This window comes from Pseudochaenichthys georgianus, chromosome 3, assembly GCF_902827115.2.
Source record: "Pseudochaenichthys georgianus chromosome 3, fPseGeo1.2, whole genome shotgun sequence".
Lineage (NCBI taxonomy): Eukaryota > Metazoa > Chordata > Actinopteri > Perciformes > Channichthyidae > Pseudochaenichthys > Pseudochaenichthys georgianus.
Genome location: NC_047505.1, coordinates 1451624 through 1470048, shown reverse-complemented (window position 1 = coordinate 1470048; position 18425 = coordinate 1451624).

The window sequence follows — 18425 nt, the reverse complement described above, 5'->3', positions numbered from 1 at the left end:
GCGAGAAGGGCGGCGAGAGGAGAGCCGGGACCACACTTCCGACTCTTTATCTCTGCAAGAGTTGCTCCCTCTCGTGCTAAATCCACTCGGCGGGCAAAAGTAGGATCCCAGAAGTGATTCGCCCAGTGTGGAGTGGCTCCTGAAACCCTTCCCGACGTGCCTTTAGTGGAACTCGGGTCCGCTGTGGTGGATGAGGTTGAAAGTGGCTCTCATCCGGAACTCAGCAAAGGTGGATCACGTCTCAGCGCTGATGGCGTGTAACCTGTTCCTCAGGTGAGTTTCAGAGCACGAGCAGCAGAGCCCGAATGCAGCATCGAGATCCGTGGCCAGCTGTGATCCTCTCGATTAACTTGTGACAGGACTTCTATTATTATTATTATATATGATATCCATCAATCTATCTATCTATCTATACCTGCAGAGTACAGGACTTAAATATTGTACATATTATATCAATCCTATAATATTTGTTTCTAACATTTAAAGTGCTTAAAACAAATGTGGGATATTCATTTGATAAAAGTAATTGACAAAGAAATTAACGATTGTCATATTTTATTATGTAGGATACAGAACTGGACTGTAGTCAAGCAAACTTACTTAATAACACATTCCACATACTTGTTCTTTGCGTCAGTGTTTCAATGTTATATTTTATAACCATATAAATTATTAAAACAATTAAAATACATGCCCTACCGTTGATTGTGCACACTTTTGCCTGAAATTAATCTCCCACTGCCAGGCCCACGCACAGTCAATATAAGTAATTATATTAATGCATAGGAATGTAGTGATACTTCTTTATTCTTCTTTTGTATACAATTATAACGGTACATAACAGCGGAAGAAAAGTATACATATTTTTAAAAACGGTTTTGTTTTTTGTGACAGAGATTACAGATCCCCTACATTGACTGGGAGGCCAGTGGTCATCTGCGTGAGGAACACTCGGGAATAGTTGTTCCTGTCACCCGGAGTCCTCTGAGTGATCAATGGAACACCTTAATGCTAATGTTACCATCAGATTCATTTGGAAAGGACATCTACTTGAACACATTACAGTTGGTTCTCTTTACGACTGGAAATTAAGATGGATCCATGGACTACCAGTAGCAGACAAAGTATTCAGATACTTGACTGAAGTAAAAGTCTTGCCTTTATAGTCTTACTTAAGTAAAGGTATGTAAGTACTAGCCAAATGGACTTACATTTGAAGTACTCATTATGCTTTAAAAGGTTCTCTGTATGTGTTAAAACTTTTGAATATATAGCTGCATTAATGTGTATGTGAAAAATTAAATTAAAATAAACATTGATTGATGTGTCATTTCACTAATGTAAATGTTTATGGTTAATATTGACAAAACTTTTGTAGTGCTTTTTATACTGTTGGCTAGTTTAATATACACCAATGCATTATATTCTCATAAGTGATTATCTACGTTTCTCAGAGAAACAGCCCTGTTTCCAGCATTGTGACTATGTATTTGCAAAGGATGATACAAGCAAAACAATCTAATCATAAAATTAAATAAAGTTGTTGCATAAATGAAGTGGAGTAAAAACTAAGAATAATTCCAGTCCTGTATCCTACATAATAAAATATGACAATCATGAATGTCTTTCTTTTTATGAAATCAGTATCCCACATTTGTTTTAAACACTTGCAAATGATATATGCTAGAAACCAATGGATTGATATAATATTTACAATGTAAAGTCCTGTACTCTGCAGGTGCTGGTAAAGAGCAATACAATGACAAAACCTTTCCAAACAAAACAACTAGTTGGTAGGTAGGTACGTAGGTAGGTAGGCAGACAGATAGACAGATAGATAGACAGACAGATATAGATAGATACTTCATTCATCCCAAATTGTGAAATGTGTGGAAACAAGTATCAACTGTTAGAAATTAAAATCAATGTTTTGAGAGCATAGTGCACCTTAAACACACAGTCAGTTTAATTGCTGTTTTATACTGAAAAACCAGAAGTTCTTGTGCACGAGAACTTGTTAAGCTTTTATTCTGAAAATCCTTCATCTCCGGTTAGCATGAGGCTAATGTACCATTTACTATAGAGGTGAATTTAGCACCAATATGATATGATGTTGCACATCGAAACCTACTGATTTCAACACTACAACTATAGACGTCGAGATATTATTATTGTTGGATAAGGTACAGTTTATTTGATTACGTTATTGTTTACAGATGTGGTTAGCATGTGACAACATTCAAACTGACCGGAAACCAAACTGCTGTGAAGTATTTCCTGTATTTTTAGGAGTATTGATTACAGCGTTTAGAATGTGTTAAATGAAAAGTCATGAAAGAGTTAAGGAAGAGAAAAGGCGTGTTTAGATATATATTGAATGTACAATGTCTTTATCCTCTGATATGCGTAACAACGGATATTGAAATGTGGAGAGTCGGCCTGCAGGGAGGAGCCAGCAGAGGATATATATTCAGCACAGCCTGAGGGGACGGCCTCTTTTCTTCACGACCGAGAGCCAGAAATAACAGCTGTATTTCTGTTCGGACAATATTCTGTTTGTGACATTACCACGCTTTTTATTAATTAAAGTACCAATTTGAACCTTCTCAGAGACTCCATTTAGTCTCCTTTTTAAACTTCTCTCCTGGACGCTAGAATAATCACACACAGATAACAATTGGGACAAAGCCGACGTGATTCTAGTGGACCGGGAGAGACTATAAAGCCGGCTGTGGCCTGGACCCGAAACGCAATCGTCTGACACACAAGAGATCTCAAACAATAGGTAAGAAGAAACCCGTTAAATCAAATTCTTCAATAGTTTATGCAGGAAAATCTTAGGACTGTGTGTTGGACTGCTGCTTCCGGTTCCTGAAAATAGCTGGGAAATTAATGTTAAAACAACCAAATTTAATGACAACAATCATATAACACGAGGCGTTACTTTGTCACAAGCAGGGTGAGTCAAATTTACTTATTTTTCTTATATCTAACCCTGCATGCTATTCGTTTGTCTGTTATTACATGTCAGCAAGAGGCTAATCGCTCCAATATAGTGTTCTTTGTTACGTTTTAAGTTAACGTGAATAGTATGTGGCTATTTAAACAAAAGAACAAAATCACAGTGGAAGCTGAGATTATTGGAGAGAGTGTTTGTTTTATTTTTAAAAGTCCTTTGTGTGATTTGGCAATCATTTCAAATTGCGTTTCTTGTTACGTTTTAAGTTAACGTGAATGGTTGGAGACTATTTAAACAAGAACACAGTTGAGTGAGTGTTCTGATTACAGTGAGGCTTTCTTATAAAAAAGTCCTTTTCGAGGAAAAGGCCTGAAAGTTTTGAAACTTTCAGTGGTTGTTTTCCTATTTTCAAACAGACATTGCGTGTGGATTACGATGAGAAGTGCGACATTCGTGCGTTAGTTAGACGATATTCTGCTGATTGTGTTTGATTTGCGTCTTAAATTTGTCCCAACATGGCGTGTTTAAACAGAGGAGATAACCATACTGGCTCTTAAAGTCAAAAAAAAAATTACGTGCATGGGTAGAGAACTGTGACGTAAGGGTATGAGGCCCATTTATAAATTGTACATTAAATAGAAATGTTATTTTAAACTGCATTGTTGTTTTGTGTTGAATTTAAAAAAAAAAAAAAAAAATAAGTAAAAACTCCGCTGTGAAAGCCACGAGGTGTTGTAAAATCCCTTTGTTCTTCAGGTCAAAGGTTGGAAAAGTTGCCATCTTGTTTTGCCAGCATGTTTAAAATGAACCATACGGCAGTCGCCATTTCGTGAAATGCTAATTGAAGAAGTGAGACTGTTTGTTTTACCCAGTCCTACTCCTTCTTGAGAAGGACAAATCATATTTCTTTGCAAAATTGGAATTATAAAATAGATAGGTTATTTTACCGTGGGAAGTTAGGCATTCATAGGGGTCTGATATTGGAAGTTTCTTTTCTGCTTGAATTGAAGTTTTTGAAATATTCCAGTTTTGCAAAAGTGTTTTGGCGATTATGTGCTGTGTCGTTTTAACCAAGTGTAATATTCTTCCCTAGTGTAATTCTCTTTCTATTTTTAGAAAAGAAGTTTTTCTTAAATACAGGTTAGTTTTGCAATAGTAATCCCTAGTGGATTAAGCTGAAAATTACAATAGCGCACTCTGCTGGTAGTACAGAATTATTACATAGAGGAAACACAATAGCATTTTGAAGTCTAATTCTAAGTGTTATAAATACACACATGCTTCATTGCCGAGATAGAATTGCAAGTAGTTTCTAATTATACGATAAGACACTTTATAGAATACTTTTTCAAATAAGCAAACAAATGTATTGAAGCTAACACAAGTTATGACATTTACATAATTCCAAACATTTTGAAAAGTGAAACAGTAGATTTTCACCAGATTTCTAATATTCATATTTCAAAGTCAAAACTACACACTGTACAATTTGTATTTCCTAACAATTCTGATTTAAAAAAATAAATAAATAAATCATTTCTATTTTTTAGATCGATTAAAAAAAAAAGGAAAAAAAAGAAATTATTATATATATCTTTTATATAAAAAAAAAAGAGGGGATTTAAAGTTCGGACGAACAGCAATGCAGGTGCTAGTCAGAGGATTAGTGCTTCATCTTTGATAACTTCATAAATAGGTAGAGAACATGTCACCAAAACAAACTAAGATGGGACTAGATGCAGAGCCAGGCTCAACTGCAGATATCAAGGGAAGGATAAAAATCAGATCAGATGCTATAACGGCTCCAAATCTTAGAAAAAAGACATGGAGCCAAATGGAGAAAATGTTGGAACAATGGCAAACAAGAGGACTGTATCCAGCTGATGATCAACCAGCACCAACGAAAGCTCATAGAAAAGCTGTAATTGACCATGAAAATGGAGAATATCTGCGTGAGCAACAAGCATGGATCAAAGCCGGACAACCCTCTTGGTATGGACCTAAAAAAATTGCTATGCAAAAAGCGGAGACAAGGAAAGCACAAGTTACAAGTCTGATGCTCCATTTAAAGTATTCTGTTAGTGGGATGGCAAACATGTGCATCGTCCAAGAAGCAAGTTCACGGGCAACAGAAGACACAACGGAACAATTGGAAGACACTCCAGTAATCCAAACTCCAAAGCTCTATCCAGACTTGATTGGAAAACCTCCCCCCCTACGTGTCAGAAAACAAACCTCTCCTTCAACCCTCAATACAAGCCCCAACGTTCGGTATTTTGGGAGGAGTATTGGAATTGGATGGAGTCCCCACAACAAGACGTCTTCAAGAATTGGAATACGGAGTAAGAATGCTCACGACTCAATCCAACCAGCTGCTGGAGGAACACAAACGTCTAGCCGAAAAGCACGCAATAACAACTATGCCTACAGACAGCCAACTTCAGCGGGACATATTACAAACACCCATGTCATTTCAGTCAACCAACAGATCAACGGGTGCAGATCCAGGAAAAATGGCTGCTTATGTGAGAGAAGCTGGGCCTATCTTCTCTCTTCAACCACAAACAGCAGAGGAAGATGCAAAGAAACACAGACAAGAAATGGAAGACAGGCATGCTGAAGAAAGACGAGAAGCAGAAGAGACCAATAATTACATTATTGCAGAAAGACAAAGGGAAGAAGATAAACACCAACAATGTCTGGCGGAAAGACGACAACAAGAACAAACAACTCGGGGATGGGAAGACTCTCAATCCACACGCCGAACAAATTACTCTCCTGATGAACAAAATTACAGAGGACATGGAGATGACAATGACAGTGCACATTCAGGATACCCAGAACAAACACGGCAACAACAGGGTTTTACAACACCCTCAAGGAAAAGCAGAGGCGATGAAATCAACCAACAAACGTGGACAGCGCCCATAGCTGAAAGACTCAGGAGTACAGCACATCGCGTCATGCCATTGATAGCAGCCGGAAAAGGAGGATTTCAATACCAACCATGGAATCACAGGGACATGGAAGCATTAGTGGGAAAACTACCTCCACTCATCAAAGGAGGTCAGAAGTGGGTGAATGATCTGGAGAAATTCACAGCCCAAGACCACCTGTGCTTGGGAGACATAAGGGCCCTGCTCGGACGGATTGAAGGACGACTTGAAGCAAGAGCAATAGATTCCGAGGCCAATTGCACAAATGACCCAGATGACACTCCATTCAACTACATCAGGTCAAATTATTGGGCTGCTATTCGTCACATCTACCCGACAACACGCAGTTTACATGCTCTCAGCAGCTTGGAGACAGGGGAAGACATGCATGTATTCTTGAAGAAATGTGAAGAAGTGTGTGAGGCTTGCACGGGTGAAAGACATGATCTTTCTCCAGCTATTGAAATGGTGTGGAAGAACTCTGTCATTAAAGCCCTTCCCTTGGCAGTGCAGGCACGTCTGGAAGAAGTGGTGGGATTGGACAATAAACCCGCTGGAGACAACATCTCATTCACCACGATATCAGACACCAGGCAGCAAAAACGGGACTAGATGAAGACGATAAAATCCAAGCAAGGAGACTCGTGAAGATACAAATAGCTGAAAAAGATACCGAAGCTAATAAAAACAAGAAAGCGGCAAGGCAAATGGCAACTACAGCAGAGAAGACCATAGAAACGGAGACGGTAATGCAGACACCGCTAACAGTTCAAGCTCAGGCGGTGCCAGAAAATCAAAAGCAATACCAGCAAAGAGGTGGAGGAAGTTTCAGAGGAAAAGGCAGAGGAAGAGGTTTCCAGAAAGTGGGATGTTACGCATGCGGTCAGATGGACCATTGGGCCAAAGACTGTCCGCATCAACAAATACAAAACCCACCACAAGTATTACCATATCATCCTGCACAACAGTATTATCCCCAAGTTCAGCAACCGCTATCGCCTGTGTATACTCCTGTCCAACTACAGCCACAAGCACCCATGTACGTGCCAACACAGTATCAACAGAGGGGAGGACACAGTGGAGGCAGAGGATCCCAGGGACAACCAGGAGGAGGGGTGCCAAACATGAACCAAATGCCTCTGACAGCTTGGAGTGGTCCACATGTATGAGGAGGCCCAGAGGATTCAATCACAGGTGAAGCAATTCCAGCCCAAGATGAACCAATGGTCACCTGTGAGATTGAGGGAGAGAAGGTGGAAATGATGGTGGATACAGGAGCCACAGCTTCCTGTTTGACAAAATTGAAGGGAAAACCACCACCACTCTCAAAACACACCCTCAAAACAGTTGGATACTCGGGAAAGATTGATGTACAGAGATATACATTACCATTGGTCACAAAAATTGGGAAGCAACTCCTGCAACATTCTTTCCTCTATGCCCCAAACTGTCCCATAAATCTGATGGGAAAAGACCTGCTCGTAAAATCAGGAGCAAGAATTCTATGCACACCAGATGGGCTGATTATCCAATTTCCAGGCCAGATACCACTCTACCAGACATACGACGGACAACAGAGAATCATGATGATGGCAGCAAATCCAGAAAACAACGAAGAAAATGACACAACCACGGTGTACTGGAGCCGCTTAATCACCACTGAAATCGATACTCCTCATGTCCAAAGAACGTACATGGCCTGGAAGCCATGGATAAATACACTGGGACCCTATGGGCCCCCGCAAGATCCCCTACACTGTACGTACAATTATCTAAGGAGGCCAGATGAAGAATATCAAGATGCATGGATGGAAGAAAAAGAGGGAAAGATGGAAGATTTGACTGTAGCAGACATCTACGTAGGACCGCAGGGTGTAGCAGCAGCGGTAAAACTCACACCAGAACAAAAACAATGGTACAATTTATCTGACGAAGCTGTTCCTCATGTCACACTCGCCATGACCATAGGAGCCGAGTCCAGATCATTGGGTCCAATGATAAAGGCTGCATTGAACACAGAATGGTTGGCAACAGAATCACCTTTTCTGTGGAGATCAACAGACCAGACGATGTGGAGGATTGGAAACAATAGCCAGGAACAAGGACTATTGGAGAAGCAAGAATTGGACAGAGATCATGGACGAGAACACACAAACCATCCGGACACAGAAGAAATGCTGATGCAGGTGCCTACACATCTTTGGACCACTGGAGACTATGATGTTGGATTAGTGAAACATGAAGTCTCAGTGGAGCTGGTGGAAAATTACAGACCATGTTGGCGCCCGCAATACAAATTGAAGCAAGAACAAATAGATGGGATAGGAAACACCATACAAGGATTGTTACAAGCTGGAGTAATCAGACACACTGGTTCAAATTGGAATACTCCCATCTTGCCGGTACCAAAAGCTGGAAACAAGGGATGGAGAATGGTCCATGATCTAAGAGAAGTCAGCAATCTCACTAAAACGGCTAATATTCCTGTTCCCGATCCACATGTGGCATTACAAAATCTTAATCCAGGTCACAAATATTTCACAGTGATAGATCTAGCCAATGCATTATTTTGCTTACCATTGGATCCAAAAGTCCAGGATATATTTGCTTTCACCTACCAAAGACAGCGATACACTTACAATCGGATGCCACAGGGTTACAAAGATAGTCCAGGATTATTTAACCGTGCTTTAAAACAAGACCTCAGTGCATTGCAACTACCGGAGGGAGTGACTCTGATACAGTATGTTGATGATTTACTTCTAACCGGGCCAGATGCAGCGACATGTCTGGCTGTGACACAACAATTGCTAATCCTACTGGCCAATGTGGGCTACAAAGTGAAGAAAGAAAAAACACAGATCGCAAGGAGAACAGTTACATTCCTGGGAAGGATGATTTCCTCGAACAGTCTAACTCTGACACCAGCACAACGGTCTTCCATCCTCTCTCAACCAAAACCCAAAACAGTGCAACAAATGCTTGCGTTCCTGGGTCTGACAGGTTACAGCAGGACGTACATACTATGTGGATTTGACACAACCACTGAGACACATAATTGCAGAAGCAGGAAACAGAAATCTTAAGGCTACTCTCGAGTGGACATCGTTGGCTGAAGAAGCTTTCACAAAGACGAAGCAAGCCCTGAGTCAAGCGGCACACCTTTCCACTCCGGATTATGATGATGATTTTTGCCTTGACGTTTCTGAATCAGGTGGAATAGTAAATGGAGTCCTGTTTCAGAAAAAAGGGGGAGTAAGACAGGTACTGATGTACCATAGCTCAAAGTTAGATAATATAGAACTAGGCCAGACAGGATGTGCAAGACACCTAGCTGCACTAGCAAAAGTCATTGAAAAAACTGCACATGTGGTAATGTGCCACCCATTGAAAGTCAACACAGCCCATGGAGTAGTGGCATTTATAAATTCACAGGCATTCACATTTTCCCCAATCAGGAAAATCAAGATTCAGACCAGTCTGTTGAAACCACATATAACATACCAAAGTGGTTTAACAAACATGTCTACAGGACTGAGCACTGAAGAGCTCACACCCCATGACTGTCAGTTCGTCTCTCAAAAGGATCTCAAGATAAGATCTGATTTAGAAATGGATCCTCTGGACCAACCAGACTTCACTCTCTACAGTGACGGCTGTTGTTACAAGGGAGACGACGGGAATGTGGCCTCCTATGCAGTAGTCCGGAAGGGAGGAAGATAAATACCAACAACTTCTGGCGGAAAGACGACAAGAAGATGTAAGATTCCAGGACATGATGGCAGATAGACAAAGGAGAGAACAAGAAGAACGAAAAACTCAAAGAAAACGCTGGACAAACTACTCTCCTGACTATTCCAATGGACAGGGAGATGAAAATGACGACAGCGGAAACGAGCAACATTACCCTGGGACATGCCCCAAAACTAAAAGAACCAAGACCGGTGCACACACCTTCATGCCATTGATAGCGGCTGGGAGAGGAGGATTTCAATACCAATCATGGACTCACAGGGACATGGAAGCATTAGTGTCAAAGCTACCTCCACTCACGAAAGGAGGTCAGAAGTGGGTGAATGATCTGGAGAAGTACACTGTCCAAGACCACCTGTGCTTGGGAGACATGAGAGCCCTGCTTGGACGGATAGAAGTAAGACTAGGGGCAAGAGCAGTAGATTCCGAGGCCAATTGCACGCACGACCCAGATGAAACTTCATTCAACAATATCAGGTCGAATTATTGGGCTGCTATTCGTCACATCTACCCGACAACACGCAGTTTACATGCCCTCAACAGCCTGAGGAAAGGCACGGAGGAAGAAATGCATGCCTTCTTGAAGAGATGTGAAGGAGTGTGGGAGGACTGCACTGGAGAACGGCATGACGTTTCTCCGGCTGTTGTAATGTTGTGGAAGAACGCTGTCATTAAAGCCCTTCCCCGATCAGTGCAGGCAGACCTGGAAGAAGTGGTGGGATTGGACAATAAACCCATTGAAGAATGGAGACTATATCTCATTCACCACGATATGAAATACCAGGCAACAAAGTGGGAAAATGACGAAGAAATGAAAACACTACAACTAAAACTGAGACTCTTGAAGATGCAAATAGCTGAGAAAGATACCGAAGCTATTAAAAACAAGAAAGCGGCAAGGCAAATGGCAGCTACATCAGGGATGGCCATAGAACCAGAGAAGGCAGGTCAGACACCTCCAACAATTCAAGCTCGGGAGGTGCCAGAGATTCAGGTGCAGAATCAACAATCACGATCAAGACGAAGAACAGATGAAGGCTGCTACAAATGTGGTCAGCTGACACATTGGTCCAGAGAGTGTCCGCAGAACATTGCACCAAACAACGGCCCACCATGCAGATACCCTGGGGAGGTTTACGACGGAGGCAGGGGGTCCCAGAGATGTCAAAGACGAACAGGGGTGCCAAACATGACCCAAATGCCACTGACACCCTGGTATCAACCACAATAATGAGGAAGCTCAGAGGACCAGACCACCAGGTGATGCATCTTCAGCACAAGGGTATTTTGAAATCTTCAGCTACATTGAGCCATATCTGTCACCACAGGAGGGAGAGGTTTAATGTAAAACATGACAGTGAGTAGCATATTGCATTTACACATAAAGCATAAAACATAGTAGAACATTTAGCAGACTATTTTTGTAATTATGAGAAGGAAAGAGATTACGAGTGATGTTGTTCCCCTACACAGAAAACTATTGTGTCCACACAGCTAGTGAGGTCAAGACGACAGGTTTCCACCCAAAAATATGAAGACGGAAACTTAGTACTCGCCCAAGACGGAGGATCCTTACCTCCTGTTTACACCGACTGCAGTTCAAGGGGCGGCGATACACCAGACGTGGAGCTGTTGAGACCTAAAAACAGAAACTCGATTCTGCTGTGGTGAAGTCTGGCTACAAAGGGAGGTGTCCGATAGGGTCGCTTGTCTCAAACCAGTGAAGAAGTCAACAAGAACCCAGCAGAACTAGAGAGTGACTGTTAGCGGGAGAACAGAGACGGAGCGACAGAGACTGGCCCAACATTTCCAGCCAGTACATAGATAGACCCCGTCAGAAGACCGGGGCTGTGTTTAAAGGGGAACTTCATTTATTGTTAGTGGAAGTGTAGTTTTTTAGTCAAACAATTATGTGATTTATGGAGTCAGATTACATTTTTTCTCATAAACACAATTTTATAATCGGTCTGAAGTATCTGTTTTAAGGCAATGAGCTGCAGATTAAATAACATAACACTGATTGAGAGCTTGGATGAAGAAGTTGTAGGGTTTTTTACAACAGTTTCAAGAATCAGTTTTTATTTATTTATTCTTGAGTGACTTTACTGATTTATAATGTAGTGCGTAAGGCAATATCTCATTTTGAGTGAGGGGCACCAGCCCTCCATGCATGTCACCCTCTGTGAGAATAGTTCGTATTTTCCCTCTAGTTTGGAGAAATATTATTTTATCATATGTTTGTTCAGCAGTATCAAACAATCCTCTAATCCTAGAATTATTGAGACGCATTAGCGACACCAGGGGTATTGTTTTTCGCAGCAACAATGATGCATAATACCAGGACAAAAGCCATTCCTGAAACAAGTAAACACATGTTTGTGCTAATGGCAGATTTTTAGTGAATATACCATCAGAAAGCCATACATCATACGATATTTTTTGTACACCTTATGGGTACACGGAGAAGTTATATTTATTTTGTGCAGTTATGGGTTTTGCGTGTCCTGTTCAGAATAGGGTAATCATTGCAATATTAATTGAGCATGTTATGCTCAAAGGAGGGAGTGTCATGATTATGCAGACATGTTGATTTCAGTGACGTTGTAGTTAATGAATAATAACATGTATTTAATAATAGGTCTCATAACGACAAAAGGTATGCCGAAGCCTGGGCCTCCTCCAAGGAGGGAGTGGTCCAGTTTTAAGATATTAGATGAATAGAAGTGATGAATATGTCAGAACTCTGAGTAATATTATCCAAGTTTTGTCTACACAGGCTGGAAAGCTACAGAGATACCAGACGAGACTCCAGAAGAGACTCCTGTTCGGCCAGGTGATTGGGTGAGGGTGAAAGTTCACTAAAGACAGTGAGCTGATCCCGGTGGACGGAACAGTGAGAAGTTGTAATGAACTTCACACGCGCTCCGGTTTAAAGGTAAAGACAAAGGAGCAAATTGACACCACCTCACACATTGTCACCTTTCACTGGCAACTTCCAGAACATTATTGGGAGTTAGGACTGATTTGGCAGAGCTGGAACAAAACAATAAATAGAAATAAGATAAAGATAGAAACAGCTCAAAAGACAAATTGTCTATAGATTTTTATAGATTGTACACTAAAGTGAAAACCTATTTTTTGTTTTACATCTGAAAAAGAGTCCAATTTTCGTATACGTTATTATAGTACTCATTATTTAAATTCTGTAACTGACACAACCAGAGAGAAAATAGAGATGACAAGAACAAAGCCAAACCAATTGTGGGGTCCCCTAGGGATAAGAGTCAGAATATCATTGTTGATTATGCTCATTACACTTGGCACCTTTTTGGTTGGATGGGGAGTACAATATCAAGTAAGACATGGATCCATTAGTCCACTCATAGATAATGCCCACATCACTAATAAAACTCCAGCTGTGTTTCAGAGAGTTTCACTTATCCCCAGAGCCAAAAGATCAGCTGAGCCACAAGAGGAGGAGTTAGAAATACTCGGTCCCAATGGTGAGGCGGTTACAATCAAGATGATTCACCCCCCATATATGCAGTTCTTGTATCAAATGATGAGATGGGTTTAAGTGATTGGGATATGCAAGTGATGGGGATTTACAGATTAGGGGAATCTCCAAATACACTGGATCCATGTTTTAGTCTGTACCAGAAACACCCCTGTTAAGTTTATGGACAACCGACCGGTGACCTGAGCAAAATTATGGAAAATGATTACAGTAGAAACAGGCTACTAACCCACAAGTACAGCTTTGTACGTACAAACTCTATAAACAAAATTCCCCAGCAGATTGTGGCGAAATTGCAGACATGTCCAGTCACAAAAGTTACTTAAAATATGGGGACGTTATTTTATTGTGTGTGAAATATGTGGAGCTTCAAACATCTATGTATTTTTAATTTATAGAAGAAAATGGTTTCCTGAAAGAGTTATTTGGAGTAGCCATGTTACAGTGGGTGGAAACAAGGTTTAGGGATAGACATTAATTGGGTTTAGATGGCATTTAACATCTAAGACAGATAGTAAGATTAGGAAAAATGGTGGAAAGGATTGGATATATTTTACCTCAGTTTGTTAGAATTAGTTATAGGTAATGCGTCCCGAGATCTCTCTCTCTCTCTCTGCCTGTCAGACTGCTCCGACCCCATCTTCAGACAAATGACCTCACCACAGGAGACTCCTCCTCCCCCTCCTCCATCGAACAGACAGAGAACCCGAGCTGAACCAACAACGACCTGAGGCATCCAGAACCAAACCAGCATGCTGACAAAGAGGCAAACTCATCGGTCCCTAAATCAGGACACGAAGTTCCAAACTGAGCCACGAGATTTGGCACAAGAGCAGAGTGTGGGACATGAGAGCAGAATACGCCCTCCATGTAACAGCGTAGAGACTGAAAAGGAGGAGATGGAATGCAAAGCAGTTTGCCCACTGGAAAGAGTTACAGCGTGAGGATTCAAGAGCAGATGGACTGAGGAGAGGACAGGACGGAGGAGTTGGCACGGGCCAGCAGAACCTGAGGGGGTCGTGGCTTGACGACCAGAGGGGGAGAGAAGGAACACGGGAGTGAGTGAGTTTACACATAAACACACTTATTAGAAAATAATCCTAAAAACACACTGAGGGTAGAACATATCATTCAATCTTTTCATCATATAAACCAGGGGTCGGCAACAGGCGGACCGCGGTCCGGATCCGGACCCAGACGCCGACCTATACGGACCCGGAGCTATAATCAATACATTAATAGGGGATTTTTCGGCGCCTCCCGCTTTTTTAACGCTGATTTGGGTGACTTGTGTAATTCGTGGAGAACCGAAGAGTTTTCGACTGACGGACAACTTCTCACTTCACAAAAGAAGAAGAAATCTAGACCGCAAAAATAATTAAACAAGCGAGTTCCTGTTTTTCCTGGCCTAGGACAGGTTCATTGAACACAACACGAGCGTAACCTGTCTTCACGTGGTATATGTCTCGTCTGAAAGGAGTGCTGAGCACCGGAACGCCGCTCCAGCCCTTAAAATATTGCATATAAGGATAATAATCCACAAGGAGCCGTACACATGCCGCAGTGTTTGCGTGGCTGTGTCTTTAGTTGTAAACACAGTGGCGATCTGTTGTTGTTAGCATCTGGTTAGCTAGCTATGCTAACGGATTTAAAGAGCTTTTCTACAGCCAGGTGGAAGAGAGCTCTCCTGAGAGGCTCAAATATCCTCAGCTCAGTGAGGTTAAGGCACACCTTGATATGATCATTATAGTTATTAATGAGACTAAATGAAAAACAGGTATAAAATACTATATGACGGTAACAAAAAAGTTGTTAAAAATAACAAGAATAGAGTTTAAAAGGGGAGTGATTTGTAAAATATCCAAAAAGAAAAATATGCTTACAGTTCTGTTTCATATGGGTGTTGAGAGATGTATCCATAGATCTCTTCATGTTGCTCTCAAAGTGTACCAGATTGATGCTTTTAACTTCAATATTTTAAGCAAAGGTTGAGTTCAATAATTTGTACGACCCTCGGAGGATGTTGTAAAAATTGAAAGGAAAAAGGTTCCCCACCCCTGCTGTGAATAATAATAAAAACCCTTGATTTTTAACTTAAAGGTGGGGTAGGTAAGTTTCAGAAACCGGCTCGAGATACACTTTTTGTTATATTCCATGGAATGCTCTTAACATCCCGATAGCAATGAATAGCTTAAGTGCTTTGACAAAAAATCCATAAAAAAACGTCATCTGTGGAAGCCGTAATACTGTAAAAAGTACAACTTGACTCCATGTCAGCCCAGATTTACAAACTCCTGGCAGGACAAGCTCAAGCTCAATTCTCACACTGAATTTAACAAAAGTGAGTGGGGGACTGCAATATAAGAGGGACAGAAAGAGAAACTTTGAAACTGTTCAATTGTTATGATGTGTAAAGACTGATATTGTTCTATAATCGGCTGAAACTGTTAAGTCATTATGTGAAACGGTTAACAAAGAAAAAGGGACACTCAAGCTGCTTCTACACTTTATTGTATTTATCTAAAATTAAGCACTTTTAAGATGCATATATTTTCAAAAGCTATTTTATTTATTTTCTCTAGTTTATTTGTAAATGCAGCCCGAGAGGAACATTACACATATCCACAGTATTTAATGTTAATTGACAATAAATATTGTTGTTTTTGAATTGTACTTTCTTTATTTGATTGGCAGTCAGCTGTTGATTACATACAGATGTTGATAAAGCTACAGGCTACTTCAATATATATCACACTAATTCATGAAGCAAGTTAGACATTTTGATGTTCCGGACCTTTGCATGGGGACATTTTCTCTAACTGGACCTCGTTGAATTTTAGTTGAAGACCCCTGATATAAACAAATTATTCTTTTAGAGATTCTTATTCATGTGAGAGTTTGGGGAAGATTTAATTTGTTACAATATAGAAAGCAGACAAATCTTTGTTTGAATGGAAAATGTTAAAGGTCGAGCTACAACCAAGCCAAAGAAGGTATTCCAATCTAGAGTATTGATGTCTCCATCGTAGCATGGTTATTACCATAGGAGAACTGTTAAGGTGGAAACAACATTTGTTTGTCGTCCAAGATGTAGAGTTTTTAAAAAAGAGGAGGAGAAACATATCTGCCATGAGTGAACATTCCTGAATTGAACTACAAACCATTAAAGAAATGTTATGGAAATATAGGACCCAAACACGGCTGGAGAGTACAAGTCAAGTGATCAAAACAAATAAATGGTGAATCGAGAAAAGCTGTCTTTTGGTTATTTATTTGAAGCTTCAAATACACGATACAATAATATAATATGTCACAAGTCGCACAGAGTAAAAGATAGTCTGCGCGAGAGTGCGCAGAACAATGAAAAAGCAGAGATTATATAGGAAATGAGTGGGAACGTGAGAAATCTGGATTCACACAGTCACATATTGTTATTAGACACCTGGCCTTGAGCGGGAGATAGCATAACGGTTCTCAGAGCAGGGAAGTTCGTGTGTGTCTGTGTGAGTCTCCCAGTAGCCATAGCAGCTCTGTGGCCTTGAAGAAGAAGACGAAGAGAATATAATATAATGATAATAGGAAAAGCACAACAAGAGGAAATAAGAAGCATTTGGTTTAAGCATATGAAGGATATAATAAGGATGATATAAAACAAAAATGTCCACTACATTCTCCCCTTTTGATCATACTTGATCAATAAAAAAAAACAAATGATAGGATAGACTGATATAACACATCAATGAATACACTCCATCGCTGGTTTAAGTAAACACATCACAAATATATCATAGAAAACTGGCTGTTTTTGTGGAGGACAGACTCCAATATAATGTAAGCAAAAGAGAGGAGATACACACATGATTATATTGATAAATCGGAATCAGACTCTTCTGATTCTAGCTGATCTATCTCACTGTGGCGCAAAGGATTGTCGTGTAATGGAATAGCAGTATACTGAACGAAAGCTGAGGATACCATGCTGGAAACGCACTTCTTCAGTATTGGGATAATCAAACAGGTACAACTGATTAATAGGCCAAAAATGATCGCTTTCATGTCGGCTAACAGGTTGTTAAGATGCAGCACAGTGTCAGTGATGTTCTTGGTGGCGTCGGGAATGTAAGTGCAACAGGAGTCACCGATCACATGACACAGGCCACCCTTTGAGGCGAACAAAAGGTCAAGAGCAGATCTCTTTTTACCTTGTGGTGGTCGGGGTGTTGGAACTCTGGGTAATGATGTGTCGTGTGCATTAAGGACGTGAGTACAGTGACTGCTGGATTCAAATCCACTAGAGTGCATGTACCTATCCAGAGGGGAGCCAGAACTTGATAGAGCTTGTTGCCGCACAACCAAACGTAATCTTCTGGCGCGCTAAACCCAGCATCACTGGGCCACGCCAGTTGGAGAGAAATATGTTTAACATCAGGGAATGCTACGTTAGAAAGGATTCTTTCAGGGGCACCAGATATGCGACAATACGAGATTTTGTAAGCACCGTAACTGCACGTGTTCCGTAGGATACGGGTACAACCAGTAGTAGTGCCTAGAAAAAAATAAGGTGGTGTAAGAGACGTTTTGTGGTAAACTCTCTGGATGCAGAGGCTGTGTTTCATCCCTCTCAAATGACTGGGGTGCACATGGCTGACGGGTTGGTACTTTGCATATGTGGTATCAAGCGTGGATGCACGCAAAGAGGAGTTAGACCGATTACTGCATGGTGGGGGAAGCTGCCTAGCATAATGCCACTCGGTTACGCTGTCTTCACCCTTGATGGGCCTTGTCAGAGCCATAAACGCGCAGAGGTGTTCAACCTGGGTCAGAGAGCGCGGACGAACTGGCACGGACATTGATGAGTCCTGGGGGAAAAGGGTGCATGCATAACATGACCCATTTTGTTCTGCGGCCTGCAAGAATGATCTCAGAGTGTGCCACCAGACGTTACCGGTGATCCCATTACTGGTCTGACCCACATCAATGTTGCTATGGTCGTTATCGACTATGTATAGATTAAATGTAGATGTACCTATGGATGTCAATAGTGGCGTCAAAGGTTGCTTACGCTTTTCCGGGGTCTGAGTTTTGGGCGCGATGTCTATGCAAAATGTGCCACACGGGTCGGCGCCGGATACATACATACAGACAACAAAATAAAATAAATGTGGTTCGCCCTGCTTTCCCTATGTACCTCTTAGATACCTCGATTTTGGCTGACATGCTGTATGCTGGAATGGATACATAAAATATAGGACTAGTCCTA